The sequence below is a fragment of the Serinus canaria genome, chromosome 3 (genome assembly GCF_022539315.1).
Source record: "Serinus canaria isolate serCan28SL12 chromosome 3, serCan2020, whole genome shotgun sequence".
Taxonomy (NCBI): Eukaryota; Metazoa; Chordata; class Aves; order Passeriformes; family Fringillidae; genus Serinus; species Serinus canaria.
In genome coordinates this window covers 44,031,454-44,058,665 of record NC_066316.1, presented here as the reverse complement: position 1 = coordinate 44,058,665, position 27,212 = coordinate 44,031,454, and the positions used below count along the sequence as shown (strand labels likewise).

The 27,212-nt window shown below is 46.6% G+C and overlaps 1 long non-coding RNA gene across 1 annotated transcript; it reads right to left on the bottom strand.

Moving 5' to 3' along the window:
* Positions 1-24,689: 24,689 nt before the first annotated feature.
* Positions 24,690-26,583, bottom strand: LOC108962432 (uncharacterized). The gene is made up of 2 exons (XR_001991058.2): positions 26,423-26,583; positions 24,690-24,879 (listed from the first exon to the last, which is right to left on the bottom strand). It is a non-coding gene; the product is annotated as an uncharacterized LOC108962432 (long non-coding RNA).
* Positions 26,584-27,212: the final 629 nt, after the last annotated feature.

Here is a 27,212-nt window from a genome sequence, read left to right as displayed (position 1 = left end):
TCATGATGCACAGAACTTTTTTCCATGCTGCCATGTGTGCCGAAAGTGGTCCCTCCCCTGCTTGGCTGAGAGAGGCTGGGGTCAGGCACACAAGCTCTCCTTGCTTTTCCAAGGACACACCAAGAACTTGTGGCAGAAGTGGGAACAAAGTCCTATCTGATTCAGTGCTTCATCCGCACGAACATAGTTTATCAATACAGATAGTCTTAGATGAAAGATACATCAAAGAATATTTTTGGCTGCTGCTTTCAGAAGTAGTACTAAATCTCCTGGGGGAAGGCAAGCGGTGAGATATGATCCAAGTATCAAAATCCCCATCTTCTTACTCTCTCTCCTACTTTATCACACTGGTGGGGTTCACAGGAAAGCCCTTCCTTGAGGTTATGTCATTTTTTCCCATCTGTAGATTTTGGTTACTAAATACATTTTTGCTCTTTTCCAACAAAAAGCAGTGCCTGTTTCAACACTAACTCTGAAGATTTGTAAATTGGCAAAGGATACAAAAAGAATAATGAACCAGCAGTTACTGTTTACATTGGCCACCTTGTATAAATGCTGATATTAGCATTTCTAAAAGGATTCATTCATCACTGAAAAAAAGGTTTGTACCTGTGAATAAGAGCTTGCCTGGGAGGGCCTGGGTGCTTCCTCTTCTCTATCAACAAACACTACAAAAATGAAGAGAGTTTTGCAATGGATAGTTATGCATACCTATTATTTCAGGATGACAATAAGCCATTGAATATATTCCATGCAGCAGTAAATGAATGAAAGCAGCAGTAAATTTAAAGAAAAATAATATTTATTTTCATGTGTCAGGTTTATTTATTTTTTAGTGACCTGAATATATATATATATATATATATATATATATATATATATATATATATATATTTAAAGTCTCTCTCTCTTGGGTTTTTTGAACTAAAATTCTGTGGTACAGCCTCGAGCCCAGTGGTTAGATCTTGTGTCATGGAAAATCAGATAGACCTGCACTAGAAAGAACAATGCTGAAAACATTCTGCCAGTTCCAGACTATGACCTCTTCTGGGGCTTTCAGTGAAATAAACACTTTTAGAAGTACCCTTAAGCCTTCCTTACCTCCTGCTGTTTGTCACACTTGCTGCAATTTGCCTTAAATTAGTTGATTTCACACCAAGGTTCATGGTGCTGTTTTGTTTATAAAAGAGGTTGGTACATTCTGCACTGGCCCCACCGACATGCCATGAGGCACAGCTCAGAGATGGAACAGGGCCCCAGCACAGCCAGCAGCCAGCATTTGTTCCATCCTCACACTGCAGGTCAGGGGTTTTTCAGCAATGGTGGACTCATAACAGCGTTTCTGTGGCAGGGAAAAGTGTTCAGACTCTGTGGGATGGTTACATTTTCACTAGGTTTCCTTGGGATTTTGTAGGATGAAGATCAAACTCCTTTTCAGGTATATTATTATCTTAAAACCTCTAGTTTGACATTTTTCTTTTAACCTTTAGACTGCTTCACTTTTAGGCTGGAAGCAGCTGAGGGCTAGGATGCTCCCTGGGCACTCACACAGCTCCTGGCATGGCACAGCTTCAGTTCTGCAATGGCAGCAGACAGGCCATTGCTACCATCTAAACAGCTTTTTTTCAAAAACAATGAAACATCTGGAAGGTAACCTGCTTTCATACGCACCTTTCATGACAAAGGTGATGCTTTGTGAGCACAGGGTTTGTAAAGCAGAGGAAGAAACCAAGTGTGAATGGAATGAGAGAACAAGGACCAGCCCACTGCCTGCTGTCTCTGGGAGGTTCTATGCGAGGGACGCAAGTCTCTGAAACTCCTCTAGTGGAGTTCCTACTCAACCCTTCAAATTGTGGGCAGGGGAAGCTGGGCCAATGACTGATGAGGAACCATGAGGGTCATTCCCCCCACGGGGCTGTGGTTTCAGCAAGCAGCTCTGTTGCACACAGGGAGCAGAGATAATATTAAGAATCTCTAACAGAGCAAGTGGTATGTAACAGGCCAGTGGTGCACAAAAGTGATTTCTTCATAAGTGGTTGGAGAAGGGGTGTCTTCTCTGCTACAGGCAAACACTTCTCTGCACTGAACCAAAAGAATTTCTCTTTGATCTGGGGCAAATTGCCAGCAGTCTTCAATGTAATCCTCATGGTATACTTCCAAAGATGAAACAAAGGCATTATGGACACTGCCACTAAGGCAGGTAGTCTTTAAATATAGCTGCAAATTGCTGGGTTTAATGTTAACAAACCCTAATGCTGAGGAAGACAAGACAGGTCACAGCACTGCTACAGCATAATATAATGTGATGGCTGATATAAATGTGAGTCATTCTAGCCAGAGGCTTTAGTATAGGAAGACGGATAAAAGATATAAAAACAAATCTGATTTTTTTTTCCTTCCTGGTGAAGGTCACTGCCAGGAATAGCATGGGAAATAATTAATGCAGGAAGAAATGTTCCCCTTCAACTTAGAAGTATTGTCTTGCTTTACAGTTTCGTTCTCCTCTTAGGACTCCCATAACAAACACCGGCAAACACACAGGGCCTTTCTCCATGAAGCCACTGGCGGATGTCGCACCCGGCGGGCAGGGACTGTGCAGTGCTCACTGAGTCTGTCAATGGGGTCCCCCTCGCTGGCAGTCCACCCCAGCACTGTGCTCAATGGGCCTGGGAGCCTGAATGGGGCTCTGCGTAATGGCAGCCAATTTTCCTGGTCGGCAGGGAGGCGCAGTGCCAAGGCTGTGTGTGAGAGCCTGCTGCCAGGAGGGTTTCACCTCTTTGCCTCTGCTCCTGAGCCCCGGGGAGGTGGGTTATCTTTCCTATCTTATCCTCCACCCTCAGTCCTTGTGCTTCATGGGGGAGGACATGGATGACTCAGTGACCTTCGCACTTGCAGTGGCACGGGCTGTTCTCTGCTCATCCTGCAGAGACCTGGCAGGCTCTGGGCTGCTTGTTTGCTCCTGGTGAACAGCACTGAATTTACAAATGTGCAAGGGCACGGGGAAGCCATGCAGTTGTGCCTGTGGGTGCAGTGTACATACAACACTCCCTGGGGCAGGAGTAAACTACAGTGCAGCCCATCTGCTGTGCAGGAATTCTGTACTGCAGTTTAATTCCCTTTCCTCAATGTACTCTTTGAGTGAGAACAGGTGAGGAAAAGAGTGAGTGCCTCCGCACTCACCACCCTGCAGGATGGAAACCGGGCAGCTCCAGGGGCTGAGGGGCTGCTGCTCCCCAGGGGACTGCTTTGTTTTCTTCCAGGTGGTTGTAGCAGGGAGAAGTGCTGGTTGGAATCTCTGAGCTTTGCAATGTTGACTAAAATCTGCATGTGACTCTTGTCCCTTCCACCACAAAGGACTGGTCACGTTTTCCATTCTTGGCTCCATGTGGCTGCTCTGAACATCCCAGGTTATCTCTGCACCAACCAGCTGCCTTTCCTACTGCTGGGTTCACCAGGCCTTCATCTCTGCTCAGCGCCCATGCCAGGGTCACTAAGGCAGTTAGCTGAGTTTTAAGATGCCTCTATTTTCAGAGGACTTTTTATTTGGGAGCCCAGGAGGTAAGAGTTCAGATCTCTCTCCTTCAGCCAGCCAGTGGACTTTCAGGGGTAGGAGCACTGCAGAAGTCTTGAGTAGCCTGGAACTCCCAGATAGCACAGGAAAAACCTATTATGGGAAAGCTGCTAATAGGAGAAGTAAGCTCTTAGCCACATTTTCCACTGGTGTTACAGACTCTGGAGAATCAGCTTGTTTCGGCCAGGTTTCCAAACTGCTTTTTGGTGTTTATCCAAGGACTTGGGGCCACACATTCTCTTATGGGGGCTTTTCACAGCTGCTTCTCCTTGGAATGACTGCAAGGGGTGCTGAGTTGGGTGGGATGACCTGTTGCTCTCAGGTTTATTTCTTTGAAGCATCTCTGTCAAGAAAGACTGTCAGACATAATAATTAAAATACTTTTAGATAACCATAATCTTGTCAAACTTCTTGTTGTGATCTCTGTGAATGTGACATTTGTGAGCTCATTTACCACAGCTTTTGTTCACTTTTTTTTTTATTCACTGAAAAAAGAAGTTATGTAATTCTAGTTTTTCCTTTTACCTTCTCCTTTTGCACTTCAATTTACTGTATTTACCGTGCCAATGGTTAGCAGCTGGTGTGGTGTCTCAGGAAGCAGATTCACAGAGGTGGCTCTTTGGTGCTGAGCACTTGCTGTGTCAGGGGATTTACATCAGACTGCCTCAGCTCTGATTCCCAGGGACTGGATGCTCATTAGAGGTTGGAGTGCAGGAGCTGTGCTCCTGGAGTCCATCTCCTCATTTCCTTTCACTCAAAGGGAATCCAGATAAAAAATGTTCCCTGGCATAAATCAAATCAGCAAGTAGGAGAAATATGCTATTTGCCTCATAAACTCACTCATGATGTGAACAAAATCCAGGACATAGAAAGATTTGCCAAAAACCCAAGGTCAAGAGACCAAGGCCAAGACTCATCACTTTACCTTGAGGTCTCGCATGGTTCAAATGCATGGCAAATGGGTTGGTTCTTTGGCTAGTGATATAGCTGTTTATCTTGGCTGAGCAGCTTTCTTATTCTTTCTTGGATATATCTGCTAATCTATTCTTCTCTCCTCATACACTTCCCCAACCCTCCCTTTTGCCAAACCCTCACTAAACATATACATATATATCTGTGTGTGCGTAGGCAGTTGTGTCTGCTGCCGGGATTTCCTCCCAAACAATACCTGTTGTGCTGGCCACAGCATTTCTCTTGGTTCCCATGCTCAGAGCAGTTTGAGTTTCCTGCTGGCTCAGCAGCAAGACTTTCAGGGCTTTTTATACTTATTCTTCTTCGGGAGCCAAGCGGAGGAGCGCAGTTTGCCTGTGAATAGTGAGCTGGCTGGGCAGGCAGCAGGAAGTTTGCATACTAAACCGTGTGAACTTTGAGGAGGGGAAGAAGGGGGCTGGGGGCTGCTGGCTGGGCTTCATGAGGCATTTGTTGCAGCCCTCTGCCTTATAAACTCATCTCAGCACAGGGGTGCTCTTCACCAAAGGAGCAATATCTGTAAAACCCTGGTACAAAGAAGTGAGAGAGATGGAAATGGAATTATAGAGAAAACAGGAGGAGGGATTGGAATGTGGAGAAGAGTGAGGAGGCTTGGGTTTTCATTATTCACATGAAAACTTGTGCATGGGTTTCCCTTTACAGAGCGTTACCACTACACCTCATGCAGCACTGCAGGGCTCACAGGCCCTCTTGTTCACGCCCTTGCTGCCCCAGCAGTGGCCACACCATTGGTGTAAGGGCAGCTTTTCTATATTGCCCAGACAAAATCAAAAGCACAATAACAAAAACACACTTCTCTCTTGCCTCCTGTCCCCCACCTCCACTCCTTTCTGTTTCTGTCAGCAAAGATTAATAAATAAGCAGGTTCCCAGTTGCAAGGATGAGGAATCGTGGTTTGGCTATGAAAGAGGGGCTTGAAGAGCAGCACTGTGAAACAGCAGCACCAGCTTGTCGGTCACAGGTGAAACCATCCCTGAAACAGGGGGAGAGGTGTTTCAGCAAGTGCTGTGGCACCACTGCAGGTGCAAGCATGCAGTGGGCATTCTTGGGAAAAGGGGGGAGGCAAGAGGAAGGAAGGAAGGACAGGTTAAGCCCATCTGTCTGCAGACCTGCTACCTGCCTCCTACTCATGTCTGCATAAACAAATGGGGAATAAGCTTTGCCTGTACTTTGAAAATGAGGTGGCAGAGGATTGCACATTCTGCACACATGCTTCATGAGCAAGAGTAGCCTGATGTAGGGTATGGTGCCATGATGGGTATTGATGGGATGGCCCTGTGCAGGGAGATTGTGTGCAAGTGTGTGTGCAAGTGTGTGTGTGTGTGTGTGTGTGTGTGTGTGTGTGTGTGTGTGATGTAGAGATGGAAATGCTCAGCAGTGACAGACCAGGAGATGGGCCGAGGCTTTTGTTAGTTCATGCCATAACATGATTGCAAAATGATGCCACCTTCCTGGCCTGATCCAAAATAACAACCCACAGCTTTCCCTCTGTTTGGCAGCATCCTTCACTGAAGGTGCCCATTACTCCAGGCTCTAAATAATCCACACTTACACAGGAAATCCAAAAAGCCCAGGCCCTTGCTCCCCTGCCCAGCTCAGCAGCTCTCTGTGTCTAGCTCCCAATCCAGTACTGAGGAATGCAACACACTTGCTTGGCACCTGCTTCCTCGTGGTGCCCCCCAGAATGAGTAGCCTGCCCTGGAGGTTTGTGAGTGCTGGGAAAGTGGGAAGATACAGCTCCAGGTCCCAGAGTGGGCTCCTGGAGAGCCAGTGGAAGTCCTGGGGAGAATCACTCATCAAGCTCATTTAGATCCCAGTCTCTGCTTAGGCAGCTTGTGGCAGAACACAGGCACTTCTGAAGGAAACAAGTCTCTTCACCACAGTCCTCTTAGAAAGTACAAAAGCAGTTACAAATTTGGGGAATTTACCATCAAATTTATGCATTTTCTGTTCATCTTGAAAAGATGACTCAGCAGAAGCTCAGTTTAAATTACATGTACTTGATGACTTTGATGTGGACTCTGTTTTTAAGACTGTCTAACGTTTCTTATAAGACCAAGTGTTCAGTTGCTTGTAAAACCCTGAAAACTTTATCTATCTACCACTTAGCTGTTCTGGGTATCTGTCTCAGGCTGAATGCATCTGGGAAGCTTCAGCAAAAAATGTTTTTGTTTGCTTACAAGAAAGAGATGAGAGAAACAATATTTTTTCCTTCATATTCAGACATGTTCTTAAAGTGATCTGTTGATGAACTCTAGCAATTTTTGCTTCTACAGGAGAGGCTTGAAATTTGGCAGATATCAGGAATGCACCTTTCATTGTTTTTCATGGGGAAAAAAAGAAATCAGCTGAACTAAGAATCCATAGGGAAAAGAAGGCCTCGGATCTCAGCCACTCAACAGAAACTTCTTAAGAGTTAGAATCTGAATTCTCTGAAGACACTTGCTCGGTGGAAACTTGTTCAAGTCTGGCAGCTAAATCAGATGATGATAAGGCAGCCTCCTGTTGCGAGTGCAGCAGCTCTTGGACATTGCTTTTTTGTGCTGACAGGGTCACTGCAGTGCTGTGCACCAGAGCTTGGAGGTGCTCCCAGATGTGCTCCTTTGCTGATAGTGAGGTGAACATGCAGAAAGGCTGATGCTGACTAGGGCTAGGACCTGGCTGGGGGAGGGAGGGAACCCTACTGCAGTGCAAAGGCTGAGGGCCCCCTGCCCGGAGAGGGGAACTGATGTCAGATGTGGAGGTGGATATGGGAGCAGGACCCAGGCACAAGACAGGCTGAAAGCACCAGGAGGAGCAGAAGAAGTCAGATTCAGGAGTATTCTCACCAGATCATACCTCCTGCAGAACCTGGGGTACAGCAAACCCAGGGATTTCTGCTGTGCAGTAATTGTTGTCATCAAATACCTGGGGAAGTGGTTGGCACAGGCTGAGTCATTTCTGCCTGCTCCCTCAGCAGAGGTTGTTGGGCTATCAGAATTCCCAGTGATTCTGCTTTTTCAAGCATGATGGAATTAACCTCTGAGAATAGAGCCAGCCCTGCCAGTGAGTCATGCGGTAGCCAGTGTTATGTCACATGATGAGATTCCTGCATTTTTGTTTCAGTTTGCCATGTGTAAATCAAGGAAATGACACAAACCCAACATAGACTGAAAGTAAGGGAAGCTTGTAGGGTCAAGCACTCAGCAGTTAGAAATGATAGATGTAACAGTTGCTCACTGAGTCCCATCTGCAGAGAAGCCATGATAGTTTTGCTTTTAGCTACAGGATTAAAATCCATATGTAAATACTTTTTTTTTTCCCAACAACAACTCTATATCTTTTGATGCCCAGGGCAGACAGTTCCCAGGGGAAGGGTCCTTGTCCTGCTTAATTGCAGCTGTGCAGGATGAGAGGATCCCTGCTTCACCTTCAAGGCCACACCTGACGGCAGCCCTCAGCATTGGTGATGGTAGGCAGCACCTGTGTCCCTGGCCTGCAGCAAGGCCAAAACAGAGGGGGGCCTCAGATAAATTATCTACCAAACTCAAACAAGCTCCCATGAGGCGCATGCAGATTGAGGCGTTGTATAACTTGTAACTTGACCACAGGTGGGGAACTTAGGACCCCTGCAAAGGCACATTCCCCCTTCCCTGGCTGAGTATCAGTACCAGCCTCTGAAGCCAGACACGCTTGATCTCTTGATTTGAACAGAGCAAGCTAACATATATCTTTCTAATCTCATTCTAGGAGACAGTTGAATTATTTTAGCTAAAAATTACCAGAAGAGTCTGCCTGAGGCAGACATCCAGCATGGTGTATTTGAGCTCGAGCAAGGCACCACTAATGGGAAGAGTTAAGCAACTTTAACTCCAGACAGAGCTCACAGGGGGAAATTAGAAACTGGCTCTGTGGATGGCCCCACCAGAAAACATGTAGGGGTGTGTGTGAAATCCTGCTGCTACACATCCGGTTATCCAATTGCTACAGGCAAGTACTGACCTGTGCTGGTAATGTGGCATTTGCATGCTCCAGAGGTGGACTTGCTGTTTTGCAGACCTACCAGGTGCTTTTTGCTTTGCTGTTGAATCAAATGCTGGGAAGAATTGTATTTTAGTGATGGCTTTGGAAAAATGGCTTCCAAAATGGCTTTGGAAACTTTGGCTTTCTCTTTCCATGTGGGAGGTGCAAACACAGGGGGACAGGAGCCTGCTGGTGTGCAGCACACAGGGCGTGTGTGGCAGCTTGCTTGGCAGAAGGGTGTTGCCAACGAGGCTGTGAGGGGCCCATGGGGCTCACTCGGCAACCTCCGCACCTACTGAGGTATTGGCAGGGTGTTGAGAGGGCTGTGAAGGTCACCAGCAGGGGGCTAGCAGCTCAAACTTCCAGTCTGCATTTTCCCTTTCTGCAGGAAGATGTATTTTCCTTCCTTGTTACACCTCATCTGGAGCTCTGTAAACAGCACTCTCTCCTTGATGTTGTTGATGCCTTCAAATGATTTTATCTTCCTCTTAGGGGATTTACTTATCCAAATTGTACTATTTAGTTATTTAATCTTCCCTTTAGTTATTTGATTGTTATTCATTGTTGAATTCTTTCCAATATGCCAACATCTCTTTGACACGCAAGTGCCTGCAGTTGCTTTATCTGTTTTGAGGAGGGCTCAGATTCAACAGCACACTGTAGAGAAAAGCCACCTCTCTTCTGCTCAATGACACAATGTTCTTCACCTCTCTACAGGTCCAAATGAGGCCCACTTATTTTATAAACCGGCATTTAGCTTGATACTTCTTTTCCATTTCTTAAGGCCTTTTCAGCAACTGCTATAGATTATTTTTCCAAATGTTTCCTTGCATTGCCAATGTCCCACCAGTACATGTTTCCCTTCCCAGTCCTCCATTTCAGAAACATTTTTTCGTGAGATCATAACTAGAAACCAAACCTGTCATGCTCTTCCTCCTACATCCAAAACGATCCTTTAACAGCAAGAGAAAGGAATGCTTTACAGGTTCATACGTCCCCAGCTTGGGAAAAAATTAGTCTCCATTGATAGTCACACTGGGCACTCCCTGGCATCTAGGCAGGCTGACAGTTTGGATATATGGAAAGGGAAGGGCATTAAAGTGGTGAGCAAGGCCCTTCTGGAGAAATCCATCCCTTGGTTATTCTCCACACTAACACATTCTGCAGAAACTCAGGCAGAGGTTTTAAGAGCTGATTGTTTGGACATGTAAAAGCTTTGGAATGGTATGTGCACTCTGTATGTGCAGGAGACACTACAGTTTTATATTCAATGTGGATTAGAATATGAAAGGACTCAATTTCAACTGAATCTGTAAATGACACCTAAGCCCAACCTGTGAAACATGCACTACCTGAAGAGCATTTGCTAGGATGTCTATGCAGTTTTCATCTTTCTTAAGAAAATTTTGTCTATTTCTTCCCTGTAGGCATTAGAGGTGGAAATAGGAGGGGGTTTGTACCTAACCTCACAATTAAGGAGAGAGGCAAAGGGCTTTGTCTGTGTGGCTACTCAGTATCATTGCGTCAAACTGGCAGTGAAGTGGGATCTTCTCCAAAGCTAGGGGAGCCAATGTCCCACCCTGTTTGCCTGTGGTGCATGAGTTAGTTGATTTCTGCTTTTGTGGTCTGAATCCTTCAAAGCTTTGTCTATATGGATAAACAAAAACTTGCTACAGCCTATGGACAGACCTGGAAACTATTAGGTGCAGAAACTTCACAGGACTTCAAGAATGAATGCAGACTTCTTTTTAACTGAAAATAATATATACTTTAAAAGGGTAGAACATGGAAATATATTTATAATGGCCACTATCAGGAGCTGTTGGCAGTTTCTCTGAACAGAAAAGTCATTTTCCTGGAGATTTCTGGTGCCCCTCAGGCTTCTGTCCATTTCTATGTTCTTACTTGCAATGTTTAAGCATCATCAAGTTTAAATGCATAAATTTTCTTTGGCTATTCAAACCCAGCCATTTTGGGAAGGAATTGGCCAGAATCCCTGAACCTAAGATAATCAAATGTCTGTCTTTCCACTGAAAAGGCTGCCATTTATCAGAGAAGTAGTGCAAAACTGAATAGGTAGCTCAGTTCAAGCATCATCTGAGAAACCTGTTGTTGCAAAACCAGGCAAGTGGCTTGCATATAAGCAGATGGTACCTTTGCCAATACCCAGTTATTGCATGGAATGTAAGTGTATTTGGGTTCTTAACATGTGTTACTTTTATTATCAGTCTCTTGGTTTCTACCACTCTTTATAAATACTCCAGCCACAACTTGTAGCCTTTACAGGCTCATCCAAGGAGCATGGCCTTTCAGACACTCCTTTTGAGAGTATTTATTTATTGTGCTCCAGGAGAGGATTCCTTTGTTTCAGGATTGTTCTGGGCATGAGAAATAAAAACCAAAGTGGAGATGGTGGCCAGCACAAAGAACCGACCAAAGTAATTTTAATGAATTTCTTTCCATACCTGCCAATCCACCCTGCCCTGCAGGAAAAAACAACTCTCAGATGAATAAAGCATATGGCACAGAAGATGAAGTACCAATGCCAAGTTTGTCTTTGCCTTAGCAGAACTCACTGCAAAATGCTGAACCTGCAGATCTTCTAAACATGCTTTCTTCCACTTCACTGCCTTCTTAGCTGGAATTGTGCAGTCTCACTGTTTAAGTCCTCAGTTGGCAGGACATTATTGTGGATGCAGAGCTGGGCAGACACAGTGCTACAGTCAAACTGCCTGCTGTGGAGAGCAGTGCATGTTGCTGCAGCAAAGAAAGCCCATCAATGGATGGATCTGAAGCCCACACTAACCTGCCTTCTGCATGCACATGGACTACCCATTTGTAACAGACAAGCCTGCTGCTGTGTGTTTAGATACCCTGTTCCTGGCCATGGTTTATTGTATTTGAGCTGTGCAGGAGTGAGGCATTCAGTGTAAATCCTATCATCATGACTTGCTCTAGATTGAGCAGATAGACAGCAAACCCCACATGTTATTTATCCTTAAAGAGGTGCGGAGTGTTGTAAGAAGGTGCCTCTCTCTCTGCATAAGCAGAGAAAACCCTCAATACCAGCTCAGCCTGTGTCCAGCCATTACAGGTCTGTCTGCTCCCAGCTGAGCCCCACCAAGTGAGGCTCTGGGAAGACATGGGGCTGGTGGGTCATGGTGTGGTAAATGGGATGTCACCACCAACCTGCTCTGCTCTCTTCTGAAGGATGTAGGATGCTGGTTGAATGTCCAGTTCCTCTCAGCAGTACACCGCTCCTCGGATGGGTGACACTGAAGACGAGTGCTTAAATTAAGAAGTTAGACATCTAAGACTTTTATTGAACCTATGTCTATGGGGCCTGAAGCTGAGCAGACTTATATACAAGGAAAAAAATCCCCTGCTCAGTTACTTTAATCTTTCAGACATCTGTGGACATGTGTGTGTTGTGTACTCTTACGGACACGTTTCTTTATAGCTGCTCTCGGACCCAGGCCATCATTTTACCTGGATAGGTGCCATGGGTGTACACCATGGGTTGGGTGAGGGATGCTGCTCTTCCAGGACCTCTGGCAGCACTTTGGCTTGGAGATGTTTTTTAAGGTGGGGATGAATTCCCCACCTCTGGACCCATATGTTTTCTACCACTGTGGGTAAACAATGCCTCTCTTTTCAGAAAGTAGGAGATACTTGACATGGTTATGAAATTAATGGAGCAGGGAACTCCTTTGTTTAAATGGATGCTAGGAGAAGCAATGGTAGGCTTTGATTTTTTACATGGTTAATGTTCCAAATCCTGTTTTCAGTCCTCTCATGGCAACTGTGTACTTTGCAGCTCAAAGTCACATGAATCTCTGCTCAGCAGAAATGTAAATGTTTTGATAAAACTGTTCTTAACAAGTTTAATTCATTTAATCAGCTTGATTAACTGTGGAGCTTTATGGTCTTTAATTGGGAAGGATTTGCCATAAATTAACATTTTCTGTAATTTTATGAAGAATGTGGCTGTGTGCAGGATCTTGCTGCCTTGGCAGTGGCATGGGAGGAGCCTGTCTCTGGCACACAGACATTCCCCTGCAGCTCTGCTCTTTCAGAGCCCTGGAGAGCTTTGGGTGCTGAACCTGCCCTCAAGGCAAGGAACAAGCTGGGCAAGGGGCACAGTGTAGCTGGAAGTGTCTCAACAGACTCTATTTCTTTTCTCTTGTGTTTGCATCTCCTAGATGATTAATCTCCCCTTCCAGTAAAAATGCAGCCTGCTTCTTTTTCTGACAAGTCCCACAAGAAAGCAAGCACAGATGTCCACAACAGCCCTCTCCTTGTTTTGCTTCATAACCAGCCCAGCCTGCACCTAGTTTTCAAAGTCTCCAGGTATATGAGCAGAAAGAGGGAAAAAAGAGGAATGATCAGAAGATCTCAGCTTGGGTGCATGTCCCAACTGGTCTTTCCACTCTTCCATTTAATGTGGCAGACTGACAGTCTATAAAATATGTCCAGCTGGAGAGAACATAATTTTGTCTCACTCTGTCCAGCCTCAGTTTTCCGAGCTGAATGTCCATTTGTGTACCTGTATGAATCCTCCCAGACCCCAGAGGCTTAATGCAGCAATATTAATTCTTTTAAATAGGCAGTTTATTGTCCACATGACATTTTTCTGTGCCTTTTGGTCAATATTCCAGACCAGAGAAACCAAGGAGAGGCTGAAAACAAATGAACTATTCCCTTAGTGTCTGCCCAAAGCAAGGGAGCAAGCAGAGTGGGTGGGTTTGCTCTTTGCTGGGCGAGCACTGTTCTCCCTGGCACTGCAGAGCCACTGCACAGCGCGTCCCAGGGGCCGTGACATCCAAATGCACCGACAGAAAAACATGGGTTTGCAGCTCTTCTCAGACAGCTTTGCACATTTACTCCTGTCTGATCTGAACTGGAATGGTCTCTGGGAAAACTGTATTTCACAAGAAAGGGAGGTTTTTCATCCTTTCCTAGAACTTCCATAGTGCTTCTGCATGCATGGCTCTCACAAGCTAGTGTGATGCAAGTGGCGACATTTCTAACAGCTAACAACCCCAGTTCCTCTTTCACCCTTGACATTTCTACATTTCTACATTTGATACTCTTTCTTGCTTTTTTCTTTTTTTTCCACAGACTAAACATTCACATGTCATATCCTGTTCGAGTAGTTGTTTTAATGGATGTGCTGCCAGCAAAGATGCTTGGGTTTAGGTGGCTGATCCTTTGTGATTGTAATGGCCTTTAATGAAAGGTTTTGTCTTCATAAGGACAAAATGTTCTTCATCCAGCTTCAACTTTTGAAAGAAACACCACAAATGTTTTTGGATTGAATGTGAAATGTTGTGTAAATTCTGTAATACCAAGGTGAAAAATCTGTCCTTTTCTTATTAACAAATGGGATATCAAAAAAGGGAGGCTTAATGTGTTACACAATTAATTAATCAGAGTTTTAGATCCTCAGCAAGGGGAGTACTTAAAACCAGAAGAAATGTGTAAAAATAATTTAGATATGAAACTAAAGAAATACTTGTCTGTGTTTGGTTGTTGGTTTTGTGGTTTGTTTTTTTTTTTTTAAATTAGATTTAGCTTTTCTTTTCAATTTCTCTTCTCAGAAATTGCTTGCACTTTGAGACTGTGCATCCCGAGCCCTGGAGGGCTCTGACAGGAACAAGCAGGCACACAGGAGCCCTGAATGACTCTTCATAAAGGCAGAGATTCAGAGCTGTCCTTCAAAATTATTTCTGTTCATGGTGTGGCCACTGCAGCCCATGTCTGAGGCTGAAGAGGCCACAGCTTACTGGGGCAGTCAGGGGAAGTGGTGAAAACCTCCATCAGTGCTCAGGATGCTGCATGGTTTGGGTGGCTTGGAAAATGGAAGTCTTGTTGCTCATTACTGGTTTCAAGGAGAAAGCAGCTATGTGTTGCTGAATGCCTCCTGGGAGAAGTAGCGGTGACTGACAGCTTTTAAGCTGCTTTTTCATCCTGCTTGTGAACTGCACATGGGGCTGCACTGGAGGCTGTTGCATTACAGATCATGATTTCAGCAAAGCTTTTCAGAAAAAAAAAAAGAAAGTAAATGGTGTTATTTTCAGCCTGAACAGCAAGCAAGTTCTCAGTATCTAAATGAGAGCCCTTGAAGTAAGCGCCAGGTGCTGCAGGAAGTGGTGGAGGTGACTCAGTAAATGTCACACTTCCCTCCAAGTCAGTTCTGAAGTGGTGCCCAGAAATAACATTTCATGGGCATCTGGCTGTTTGAGATGGCACTGCCTTGCCATGGAACTCCAAACTACCTGGCACCTTTGTGATTTGATGCCTCTTTTTTGTCACAAATGTTTACCTTTATCTTCGTGTCCTTGTTCTTCCCTATAAAGACAAAGATATGTCAACTCCTGTAGGTATCTCAAAGCAGAAGCGTTGTCCTTGGCCATGCTGTGAGCTGCCCTGGCTGGTGAAAGAGGGACAATGCTCCTGGAGGCTCGCTGAGGCCACTGTGCTGGAGGGGAGCTCTGAGGAGCTGCAGAGTGGTGGCACACAGCAAGCTGTACCTCATGCCGGCAGTGGAATCACCCTGGAGCCCCTTGCCTTAGCATGAACCATCACCTCCTGCTTTCACAATGATGAGGTTTCATATCCTTTCTGAAGCTGCCTGGGCTGCAGGCCAGCCTGCCCAACTGCCTTTTCCTGTAGGAGGCTGGGCTGAGCTGGATGCCCCTGCCCACGGCCACCACGCCCAGGTCCAGGCCTTCACTCAGACGTGCATTGAGGTCATTGAGGAGCACCTTCCTCTCTCACCACAGCCTGCAGGAGCACAGTGTGGGCTGAGGATGGAAATAGAGATGAGATGGGATGGGATGGCCCAAAAAAACCTTGTCCTGTCCCTCTGGATCCCAGTGTACACAGGCAGGGGCTGTAACTGCCTCCATCCTCCTCTGCAGCATTGTTTTCCTAAGCATGTCTCCTCTCCTTCACCTTCTCAGCCAGTGTCCTTTGTGCTTGTGCTTTGTGTCAGGTTGCCTAGGTGTACCTAGGTTGCTCATACCAATCACTTAGCATCTGGCGGGCAGTGGCACTGGGACTCTTCCATTTCTGTACCCAGGGCAGGCAGATGAGCTGGAAGTGCCTGCATTACTGGCTCAGCTCAGGCAGGGGATGACTTCTGGACAAACAGCCTTGTTACTCCCACACAACCTTCCACCTTGTGGGGTGACCTTGCAATACATAGGCTGGGTTTCTGGTGGAAGAAACTAAACTGGAAAGTGCTCTCTGGGAGCTCCCTGTGTGTTTCCTAGCTGAGTTCCTAGTGCCAGGCTGCAGCTAGTCTAATGCAACCCTTCTAAAATGTGAGCCACATGGATGAAATATCCTTAATCCCCAGAGCATTGCCCTACAGATATGCTATGCTCCTGTTGGACTGCATGACTCGGTCCACAGTCACAGCCCTTGGCACTGCTGCTGGGCTAAGGGAGCAAACCTGAGCTATTTTGGTAGTGGCCACAGCCCATCCTTCTGGGATGTTATGCTACCCTGAAATTGGTACCAAGAAACTTTGACACAGCAGTGTGTGATCTGTAGCCATTCAACAGCATTGGCAGAAACCCAGGGGCACTACAGTGAGGGCACTACAGAAGCATGTGGGTGGCAGCATCCCTCAGCCATGTCCCCATGCCCTACCTGTGCTGCTCAGACTGGATGCAGAGATGCAGGAGGGTAGACAGAAGGTGCAGAGGCCACAGGACAGATTTTTGTTTCTGAACACTCAATTGTCATAGGTGGTGGGGTATTTGTCTGGAGGTCATTTTAGTCCCACAAGTACAGAAAATAAATAGGTCCTGTTTGCTTCTCGCTTGTACCGATGGGACTGTGTGTGTCCCCATTATGCATCATGTTTCCTGGCACAGAAAGCAAGTTTTCAGAGCTACTGTTGTTCTGCTTCAAAAATTCCTTTTTTTTCTTACTTAGATGAAGGAACCCTTTGGAGAATGATGTCACCTACACCTCAAATACTCAGAAGTTTTTGATCATGAGTTTTGGATGGCTTCAGGGTCAGGCTTGCTGCTTTACAAAGCACATACACACACTCTTCAAAACTTGTAAAATATGGAAGTGATTTGTGTATGGTTAGAAGAGGTGCTTGCAGGCTTGAAGCTTTGGGGTTTTTTGCTGTGTCTTTAAAACTTTTTAGCCTCAGAGGCTTTTTACAGTTTTTTTCAAGCAGACACAAATGCCTTATGTGAAGCACATGGCTTGGCCCTTTGAGTGCACAACTAAGTAGCTCTGAGAACTGATCAACCCTAAAAGCAGCTTCTTGTGAGGACCCTTCTCAGTTTTCCCTGACAGGGAGCCAGCACAGAACACCCCGCCTCTCCTGTTTCTGAGAGCCCATCTGAGACCATGGCCTTACGATTTCCAGACTGTAAGAACAGGATCGCGCTCATGCCCTTTCCAGGCAGCTGTAGCCATGGGAAGACAACAGCTGAGTTGGCAGGCCCAGCAGCCCTGAGGGGCAGGCTGTGCCTCTCTGACCTTTACAGTGGGTTCAGCTCCCCCTCTGATGCAGCTGCCAGGGGTCAGAGCCAAAACATCCAGGCAGATTTCCCTGAAAAGGTCAAAGCAGTGCAGCTCAGTGGTGCTGGCAGGGGAATGGAGGAAGGGGATTTCAGCGTCCTTTGTGGACAACAGCTGTGGGCTGGGAGGTCACCCTGAACATTGGTGATGGCAATGGGGGGACCCCAGCTGCCACCTACCCCAATGTGGGCATTTTTGGGTTTGGAGGGGTGCCCCAGCATTCTGCACAGGTTGCTGGGGGCCTGGCAGCTGCGGTTTCCTTCTGGGGCAGGTGGCGGCACAGGGAATGACCCAGGGCCACTCAGCGGGGCAGCATTTTTTCATGGGGGAGCACAAACAGCACCTCAGAAGGCAGGCACGGAGTGGGAACAGGGCAGAGGATGCACTGGGGCCCAGGCTGGCATGATAGCAAGAGTTGATTGTGGTGGTGCTCAGCAGGACACCCGGGATGTGCTGGGGAGTCCTGTGGGGCCACTTGTCCTTGCGCTGGCTCGGGGTTGACATTGATCCTCCCCAAACCCCAGGGAACACGTGGCTGTGCCGGCCCCCAGCGGGTGGCTGTGAACTATCCCCAAACATTTTTGCTGGACATGGACAAAGCTGTGGGTGATATGGCTGGGCCTGCTGCCCTCCTTACAAGTACGATGCTGCCTAAGAGGACTTTGCGTAGTTTCTCGAAGAGAAGGATTTGGCAAGACAGAAAAGGGGAAATGCAAATTTTTTCCTTTAGTTTTGTTTTTTTCTTTTTTTTTTCCTAGGGAAGCCACAGCCTTACGAAGTCACCATTCATTTTAGCAGCCAATGCAGCTGCACACAGCAGATTTGGTGACCGGATGCTGCGGTCTGGTTGAGTGTGTAGTTGATGCAAAGCTTGGAAAATAATAAACACAAGCTTCCTCAAGCAGGGCCCGTCCGTTATTGCGTGCACGCTGTAATTCAGGAACTAGCAGATGTCTGAGCTTCATGCCCAGCCTGACAGAGACACAAGAAGGGAACTGGTTCAGGGTCTGTGCACAGCTGCCCTGGTCAGATGACTCTGTCAGCTGAACCTGCCTCCGAATCAGGCCTGATTTATCATAGCAGGGACTCTGACCTTTGTCTGGTCACAAAAATACCGTCTCGGAAAGATTTCTGAAGGCTTTGTAAAGGAGAGTGGTGGTAATAATAATTCACAGGTGTCCCTGTAAAGGAGACCTTGCCTGCCAGCTGAGATGTGCAGCCCTCTTTGCATGCTTTTCACCAGGGCTAGTGAGAAGCAATCACATAAGATATTTTCCAGGGGTCTATCTCATGGGATGGTTAACATTTTTGCTTACATTTGTCTGGGGGTGATGGGGCGTTGCTCTGCGTGGTGGTCTCGTTTCCACCTTCAGGCAAGTGCACCTTCAGGTCCACCTTCAGCCTTGCCTGCATCATGAGTGGCTCAGACCCATGACCAGCCCATGGCTGTTTGGTGGCCAGGGTGACACGGGTTCACAGCTGCCATGGATCCTCTGCTACAAAACCAGTGTACATTGACAGCCTCAGTCCATGAAGCTGAGCAATCTGGGCTATGTTTCTCACCATCAGAGCCACCTCGCTTGGGACTTAAAACCCGGGCTTAAGCTCTGCTCTCACATGGCTCTCACATGGGTGGCCAAAGGCTGTCTGAAGATAGCTGTGAGATCAGTGTGGCCTGGACTTGACTACATCTCCAAAAATAACTGAAAAAGAGAAGCGGAGAAGCCTGTGGATTTCCTTTAAATCTCACCTGCCATGGCCAGGCATACTGGGCTGCAGGCTGTTGTGGCCACAGCTGAGCTGTTGAAATGCTCAGTCAGAGAGCCTGAAGCTGTGTAGGTAGGGCTCTGGGTTGCTGTTCCTGCTCTTCGGTGAGACTTTGGAAGAAAGCAGGCTTCCACCTGGGCTGCACCTGTTGGGTGTGAAAATGGAGGAGTGTTTTCTCTTAAATGAAAAGTGCTGCTTAGCAGAGTTACGTATTCATCCAAGTTCCTTTTCTTTCCAAGCCCAGCGGGTAATTGTCTTTGCCTACTGTGTAAAGCAATAGGGACTTTCCATTTGCAGGAAGAAGGGAGCAGAGGTTGGTGGCTAAAACTTAGGAGTGGCAACTTGGAGATATGAGCTCCATTAACCCACAGGCACTGCCACACTGAGTTGTAATTATGGATAGCTATTAATTCCTTCTTTATTTTTTCTCCAAAATGCCCTAATGAAAGTTGCAAATAAATCCTAAAAGACGCTGTTGTCAAAGGGACCTCAGCAGGCAACTTGCAGAAAATGCAAACGGGTGATACTTCCTTGTAAAAATCTCTGACTTGTTCTCTGAAGGCAGGCACACGAAGATGTGGGGTGTTTGCAGCAAAGCCCAGTCTGTAGCTGTGGCCCTGAGGGAATTGTAGCTTACTGCTGCCAAAAATGACTTGGTTCAAGACCTTCAAGACCTCAACCTTCACACCGTGTAAAGTTTCATACCTTAATAACAAGCAGCAAAAATGCTCTTCAGGACAACAGGCAGAATGCCATCAATTTGCATGGGTCGCCATCATGAAAAGCAGAAGATCAGGATAAGGAAGGACAAGAAGAATGTGCCAGTTGGTGATCACATAATTTGTTTGCAGTGATTCATGGTCTTCCACTTTCACACATCCCCTTCAGCCTCCTGCACAAGGATGCCCTGTTTGTGTCTGCAGCGTTCTGTGGAACGACCATGTCTTTTGGCTTTCATGGACAGTACTCTTCTCCTGCTCTCACTCTGGTAATCCTGCAACTTGACCATGCCTGCAGCATAATTTCATTAATACATTGGATTTTTAATGCTTCAGTGATATTTACTTAAGTCCCGTGGCTACACTTAGGAAAAAATTGCTCCTTTCACCAAGAGGAGTCAAATGGAACGGGTGTTTAATGAAAGGAACAAAAGTTTGGGAACAGGGGAAAAGTCAAATGAGTGCAAACACTGATCAAAGCTGTTCTCTTGCCCAAAAAGAATACTAAGAAAACTTGCTCAGTGGGTCATGATGAGCTCATTCAGTCCACTCAATTACTGGAAAAATCTTCCACTTTGAGCAGTATGCATGTGTCTGTGTTGAGTCAGAACCTGGCACAGCAGCTTCAGTACACATTTTTGTTGTAAAAAAGTCCCCTTTGTCTCTTGCAACCCTAAAAAATCCCAGCCTGGACACTTTCTATGTTTCACGTTTTTGACCCAGTAAATGTGGGCACTGTAGTGTTATGTTTCACCTGGAAGGTGATGCCTACAAGCCTAGGGTCCATTTTTCCTACTTGCAGCATCTCAGGGTTGTACATCTTTTTATTTGCTGTCCAACCACCTTTTATTCCATATGCAAATAGCAGCGCATGAAAAGGCTGCAAGTGCATGATGGTGCACAGAAATCACATTTGCTGAATGCATAGTGGAATTTTTCTGAACTTATTGGCAAATTTTCATTGCAAAGCTGGCAGCCCCTGTAAAATGCCTCCAGCCTACAGTACAGGGGCCTCAGAGAAAACGATGTGTTCAGTGAGACTGAGCAAACACAGTTGCAAACACCACAGAGCTCAGCTGGGATGGGCACAGCAGTTGTGGGGAGGGGTCACGGTCAAATGTGCCATTTCAAGTAAAATCTGAGATGAGGATGTGTTCTTAGCCACAGGAAGAGCGTTGTCTTAGTCAGAACAGATAATCATGCAACCCGGGGAGAAATACATACTGCAAGTCCTCATGATTTCTGTTTCCAACAGCTTTTTTCCTCCTCTGAAATGACTTGCATATATTTTGGTGCTGCTCATTTGCAACATAGTAGCATCTGCGCTCTGGCTTTGTTGATGGAAAGCTGGAGGTTCTCCGGGTCTGTGAGCCATGCTTCTGTCTCAGCGTTAGCCTCCATGTGTCTCTTTTCAGGAGGGAGGCAGACAGAGGGAAAAAGAAGGGAAAAAAATGTCCTGCTGACGTCAGTGAAGACCACACTGGGCTGGATAATATTACTGTGTACCTCAACCGCCCACTCCCTTTAATTTACTAGAAACTAAGCAAGCTGTTTTGAAACCCATCCCTTCCAGCGTTTTTGCACTGTTCTCCCTCGACCAAAGGCTATTAATTGTCAGGAGGTTGAAAGCTACCTGATTCCTTGTTCAAAGCACCGAGGCAGAGGGGATTTCCATGAGTAATAACTTCAGTCTGTGCCTGTGCAGTGCACCGTAGGCTACAGTAAATTGATCCAGCTGCTTGCAAGACTAGATGGAAAAGTGCCCGGGGGGCTGGGAGCACATCACCAGATGGAGCTGGATGCTGTTGTCATCACATGGGTCTCCCCAGCTGCTGGGCATGCTCGGGCTTGACTTCCACCATGAGCAGGGAGGCTCAGCCTTCCTGTCTGCGCTGACTTGCAGTGTGAGGCTAATTCGCCAGCACATGTTGCAACGTCTTCTCTTGTAATAAAAAGGATAATTTTAGATTAGCCAGAACTGCCTTCCCCCCACCCCCCCTTTCTCTCCCTGCTCAATGTCCTCACCACACTGACCCCAGTATTTTGTGTGTGTATTTTGCTCAGCAGCAATCTTCTCTGTGACAGAGACCATAAAAGCTTCCAAGAGGCCAACTACTTCTACAAATAATAAAAACTGGCAGGATTAACCTGTAACCTGAGGCAACAAAAATACAGATTCCACTAGCCAGATGGCAGAGTTCAAAGATCCACTCACTTCCTGGCGGAGGTTGCACAAGTTATTTTTTATCCTTGTTATAAAGAAATAAAAAGTGAAAACATTGCAATAAAATGTGTGCTGCTTGCTCCTCTGGTTTTAATCACATTTGTTTTATACCTTTATGTTTTGTTATTAGACATGTTAGGAAATACATTCTTGCTCCCTTCTGGAGCTGTTTAAATCCTGCTTGGGGTTTGGATTTTTTTTGTTATTTTCTTGGGGTGTTTGTATGCTCAATTCAATTTAGTCTATTGGAAGAAAAAAACTACATAGGAGGAATTAATTAACTTAGCAGGAATGCAATTCACTTACTATTTAAAATGAGCAATTTAATTATTGTGGCAGGGAAAAAAGATGGCACCCTGGATTTGATGGCTGCATCCTTGCTGGAAAGCCCAGGGCTGGGAGTATGACAGCAGCCGCCCAGTGCAATCTGGGCAAGAGCCGAGTGTGCTCAGAGGGCCTGGGGGCCTGAGCAGCCCAGTGAGTACACGAGAGGGAGAGACATCTCTTGCAAACCAGAGGTGCAAAGCCATTAATGACGCTGTCAGAGCCAGGGCTGCACCCCTGTGGTGGATCAGGAACTCCGGGGAAAGGCATTCCCCAAGTGCTAGCACTGCATGCTGAGGGTAGGAAGTGGGGAGCAGAGGCTTTCCCTCCCCAGTGCAGAGCAGCTCGCTTGGCAGGAGAAAGTCATTTTACAGAAGGGGACACGGGAGCAGTAAAGTGGGGTGTGGTTTATTCAGGGAGCCAGCGCAGTGATGTCCCACCCACGCCCCATGCCCCAGACTCCCCTGGCAGGGCTGGCCAGCCAGCGCTTCTCACAGACAAAACCAACACGTGCAGACAGTGTTGCAGCAAGGGAACCTTACCGAACCCCTGCCGAGTTAGTGGTAGAGAATTTACTGGAGAGAGGATCAGGACCAGTTAATCTGAGAGCAGCTCTTGCTTCTTCTTTTCCCCAAGACAGGTCGTACAGCTTTCTTCACCAGCCAAGTGTTAGCTGTGAGAAAAAAGGATGTGAAGTGTGAGGTCCAGATAAGCGCCTTTGTGCCTGGCTGTGGTGTGGTTGTCATGAAGTGTACACAGAGGTAAATGGCTCAGCCAGCAGATTGCAGAAGTGGGAGTGGAAGAATAAAGTTCATGGATTGTTTTTGTGATGGTTTGTCCTCCCTCACTGGCTGGGCCATTAATGAACACAGGGTTTGAGGTACTGTCAGGGTTTTGGAGCAGACTGCAGGTACCCTTCAGGAGAGCAGCACTGGGAGTTCCAGGCAGGGAGTTTATGATTAATTTTGCAGGCATTCATTGTGCAATGGGAGATGGCCACCAGCCAGCTCAGAAGTTAAGCCAAAAGATGACTGTCAAATGAAACTGTTACGTTTGGCAGATCTTTCCAAAGCTGCTGTGCAAAACAGGCATAGTGAAGCTGATTTCTGGATTTTCCAGACCCTCTGGACGGCATATTCCTGCATGGCAGTCCTCTTAGTTTTCCCAGTTTTGACAGAAGAATTGAATTTGACTTGTGGGCTGTGTGGATTTTAGATCAGGATTTGTTGTACAGGCTGCCCTCTCCATGCCTTAACGTTTACCTGCAAACGTCTCCTTCTGGTAATTCCTCCTTTAATGAACTTACAAGGAACCAGCTCTACTTGGCTTTCTGAAAACAAAACCATGTTTTCTTTGAAAAGCCTTTTCAGCCCAGATGAAGGGGGGGAGGAGATGAAAAAGCTGGTGGTGCGAAACGAGCTCTGCCCGTGCAAGCAGATTGCGATAGAAATTTCCCCCTTGTGTGGCTTACCCTGAGCTAAGGTCAGTCAGTTAACTCTGTTTGGACACCGTCTGGCATGAATACTTCAACGATAAAGCTTAATGTGTAACCCAGGGCTTTTTTTTCTTCTGTGTCAGCAGTTGGCAGGAAGATACTGTAAATAAGGCTCCCTATGAGTAAATAGATATGTGTGGAGAGGGGAGGGGAGCACCGCAGTAAGCAGTTTTGAAATTCATGCCAGCGTTGCTCCAAGTGATAAGGTTATTTGAGTAACCTGCAAACCATACGGATGCACAGGTTTCAAAAACAGGAAAGCGTCTTGTTTAAAAAACTTCTGAGGCAACCCAAAGGCTCAGAGAAGAAACTGGCTGTGTGGTTAAGTGCCTTGTTGGTACTTCCTTGTTGGTATTGGGATTGAGGTGCTGCAAGGCCTCTCGGGGCAGCCATGCTCACTAAGGGGCTTTTTGGAGGGATGAGAAATCTCAAAGTTTCCCTATTCATTTCCTCTTCCAGCGAGTTGGGAGGGCTCTTTTTCTCACTCTCCTTTTCAGTCATGTAATAAGAAATAAGTAAATAATTCAAGAGAGCTGACATCCTCAGAGGATGCACTGTGTCTGAGTTCATGTCCCCTCTCCTGGTGGACGTGGCCTTACTGTAGGATGTGCCAGGCTGGCTGGTGCTGTGCCAGACTCCTGGCTCCTGACACCGCCAGCACAGCACCTGAACAGGGGGGCCTTTGGAAGGGCAGGGCACAACACCTTTCTGAGGGGTTTAAACATGGATGTGCAGAATTTGCTGATGCTTTTGGAAAGCCTGATGGCTAAGGTTCTCCATAAATAAACCAAAGCCACGTACTTTCTGTTTGACCTTTGCTTTTGGATTAAGAAAATCAGCCCACAAGATCTGAAGTTGAGTTTCTGCAGGAGAGAGAAGTGCATTTGCCTGGGCACACGTGGCTGTGGGTGCGCACGTGCCTCGCTGAGCACCGTGTGACCCTTGCTTGCCCTGGCACCCTGCTCCTCCGGGGTTTACAGAGCTGCTACCTAGAAAACACAAGCCTTCCTCACCTGAAATGACATGGCTGACACAGTTCCAGCATACTCTGTTATTATTTATTGAACAGGACTCGAAGCACAAAGTTGGGACACAGCCTTTTTCTTTTCCAGCATGTGTAGTTTCCAGTGGAGGTCATGCTTCTTTCTGTTGGATTTGGGTACATCCATTCTTCAAGCCTTCAGGGTCAGACAGGGACCTGACTGGGTCTCTTCCCAAAGGGATGGCTCTTCTTCTGCTGGAAGAAGAGGGGATATTTCAGTCCCATCCTGGTTTCTCCTCCCTACCAGCCTTATCTTCCAGGATGCCCACCTCGGCTGTTTCCCTCCGTGCTGGCAGCCACAGTGCCAGCCCTAGCAGTTACAGCAGAGATGGCTTTGGCCCTTCAGGTCCTGTATTTTGATTGCTCCTCAACTGAAATGTCAATGGCTTCTCAGTCACTTAGACAAAGAAAATGTTTGAAAAACTCAAGGAAATTAATTTAACTAGACTTGGAGAAAACATCTTTGGCTAGAAATTCAGGCTCCAGCCAACAGAGCGGACTTCTGCCAATTCAACTTTTGCCTTAGTCCTAGAAGCAAGCAATGAAAAGGCAGGGAAAAAAAAGAAAGAAAAAAATTCCCTTCATTGCCCCTTAGATTTAATTGTGTTTTTTTGTAAGCCTCATAAATCCTGCCCAAATCACTTCATCAAGCCACAGGGAAACTGAAACCTTGCCCAAGGCAGGAGCCAGCAGGGCTGTTCAAGCCAGAAGGGTTACATTCAGGGACAAGTTCAATGCACTGCAGTCTTGTTTTGAATAGGAATGTGCTTGTCTGTGTGTGTGTGTGAGAAAGGCACCTGGGTACAGGAGATGGTCCTGCCTTTTTCCTCTTTGGATGTTAGAAAAGATCCAAAAGGAAGAGTGGCATGAGTGGAGGCGAAGCAGACATCCTTGAGGCCACCCCCTAGCCTTTCAAGTGTTTTTCCTCTTGTGCTGCAGTGAGGGGGAGCAGGAAGGGAGGGACAGGGACTCACACCAAACTGGCCAGTCCAAGCATTGTATTTTTTCCTTTGGTCATCAGACAGGCAGAGGGAGGTGGATTAAAAACCTCAGATGTCTAAGCTGAACTACTGAGGGTTTTCTTACCCTTCTCTCTTGTGGCTCTCTCATACATTTTGCATGTAACTCCCACCCAGGAAGAGAAAAGCAAGCTTGGAAGCTGAACCTCCACGATGCCTTTGGTGCCTTCCCTCAGTCCCTGTGTGTGATGGGTGATGCCCAGCTGAGAAATCAGCAGCACCTCCCCAGGGAAAAAGCAGGACCTCCCCAGGAGGCCAGCCAAAACATCACTGTTGGTGTTTCATGTTGGGGAATTTGCACAATAGATCCTGCAAGGCTTTAGCAAGTGCATTGGTTGGGTTTTCACTGGAGCAGGGCTTGGACCAAAGCAGAGGCTAGCACTGCACAGGGGCACAGTTACTTGCCTTTGGCACAAAGGTGCCACGTTATGCCCCACTGTGCACCTCCTTTGCCTCGGTGGCAGGCAGACTCCATCTCTCTGGAAGGGATACAGCCAGCAGCAGCAGGCTCTGGTGGGGGCTGAGCTATTGCCAGCAGTGTTTAGTCACCCCTCTACAGAACTGCAGCAGAAACTGAAAATTTTTCTTATTTTTATTTGGCTTTTTTTCCCCATCTCCTGCAGGAAAATACATTTAGAAGCACAAGCGTATAAGGCTCCCTCCTGCCAAGCACCAAGCCGAGCCCCCTCCGCTCCACAAAGTCCCAGCAACCTGACCTTTGCCTTTGGTCGGGCTTTTTTCAGACTCATCGTTATTTTGGCTGCATTTGTGCTGTGGAGGAATGCAGGTGTTTCCTCTGTTCCCACCAGCCTGCCCATGCTCTGGTTTCTGAAGGATTGGGGAGGTTGCTCGTGCGTGTCCTGTCACGTTCCAGAAGGCATTTGAGGAAAATGTGGATGCAGTTCAGGCATATGACCAGGGAAACAACACATTTGCATGCACTTGCATGTAAGTGTAATTTAGGCAGGCAACGTGCCGAGCTTGCTTGAAAAACTGGCCCATGTTTTTCCATTTGTGGGTTGTTTTTTTTTTAAGGTAAGGAAAGGCAAACAACTTGTTCCTCCGTTTGATCTGTAATAACCCGAGCTGGTTCCCTTGGAAAGCTTATTTATTCTCCTTGGCTGCTGAAGTGGATGCCGAATTTTGAGCATCCTGAGCAGAGATGGTATGCTTATGGGGTTCTTTGTTGCTGAAGCTTTTGTTGGACCATTATGAGACTCATTTATATAGCTGTTTATGTATTAAAATTGTTGGGTTGCCTGGAGCTACGGATAAGCGCTCCTTGTTTGACATATCTCTAAATAAATATAGAGGCACATTATTAATGGATACAGCTTTAAAAGCAAACACCCCGAGATGCACTTACAATAAGGGGAGGAAAAACCAAGGTTACATCATGTTGCTAGAAGCCAATTGCTTTGTTTTCTAAAATGTTTCTCTGTAGGACACAGATGATTTTTTGACTCATTCAGTGTTTGAGCATCCAAAAAGTCTCACAGTTGTTCC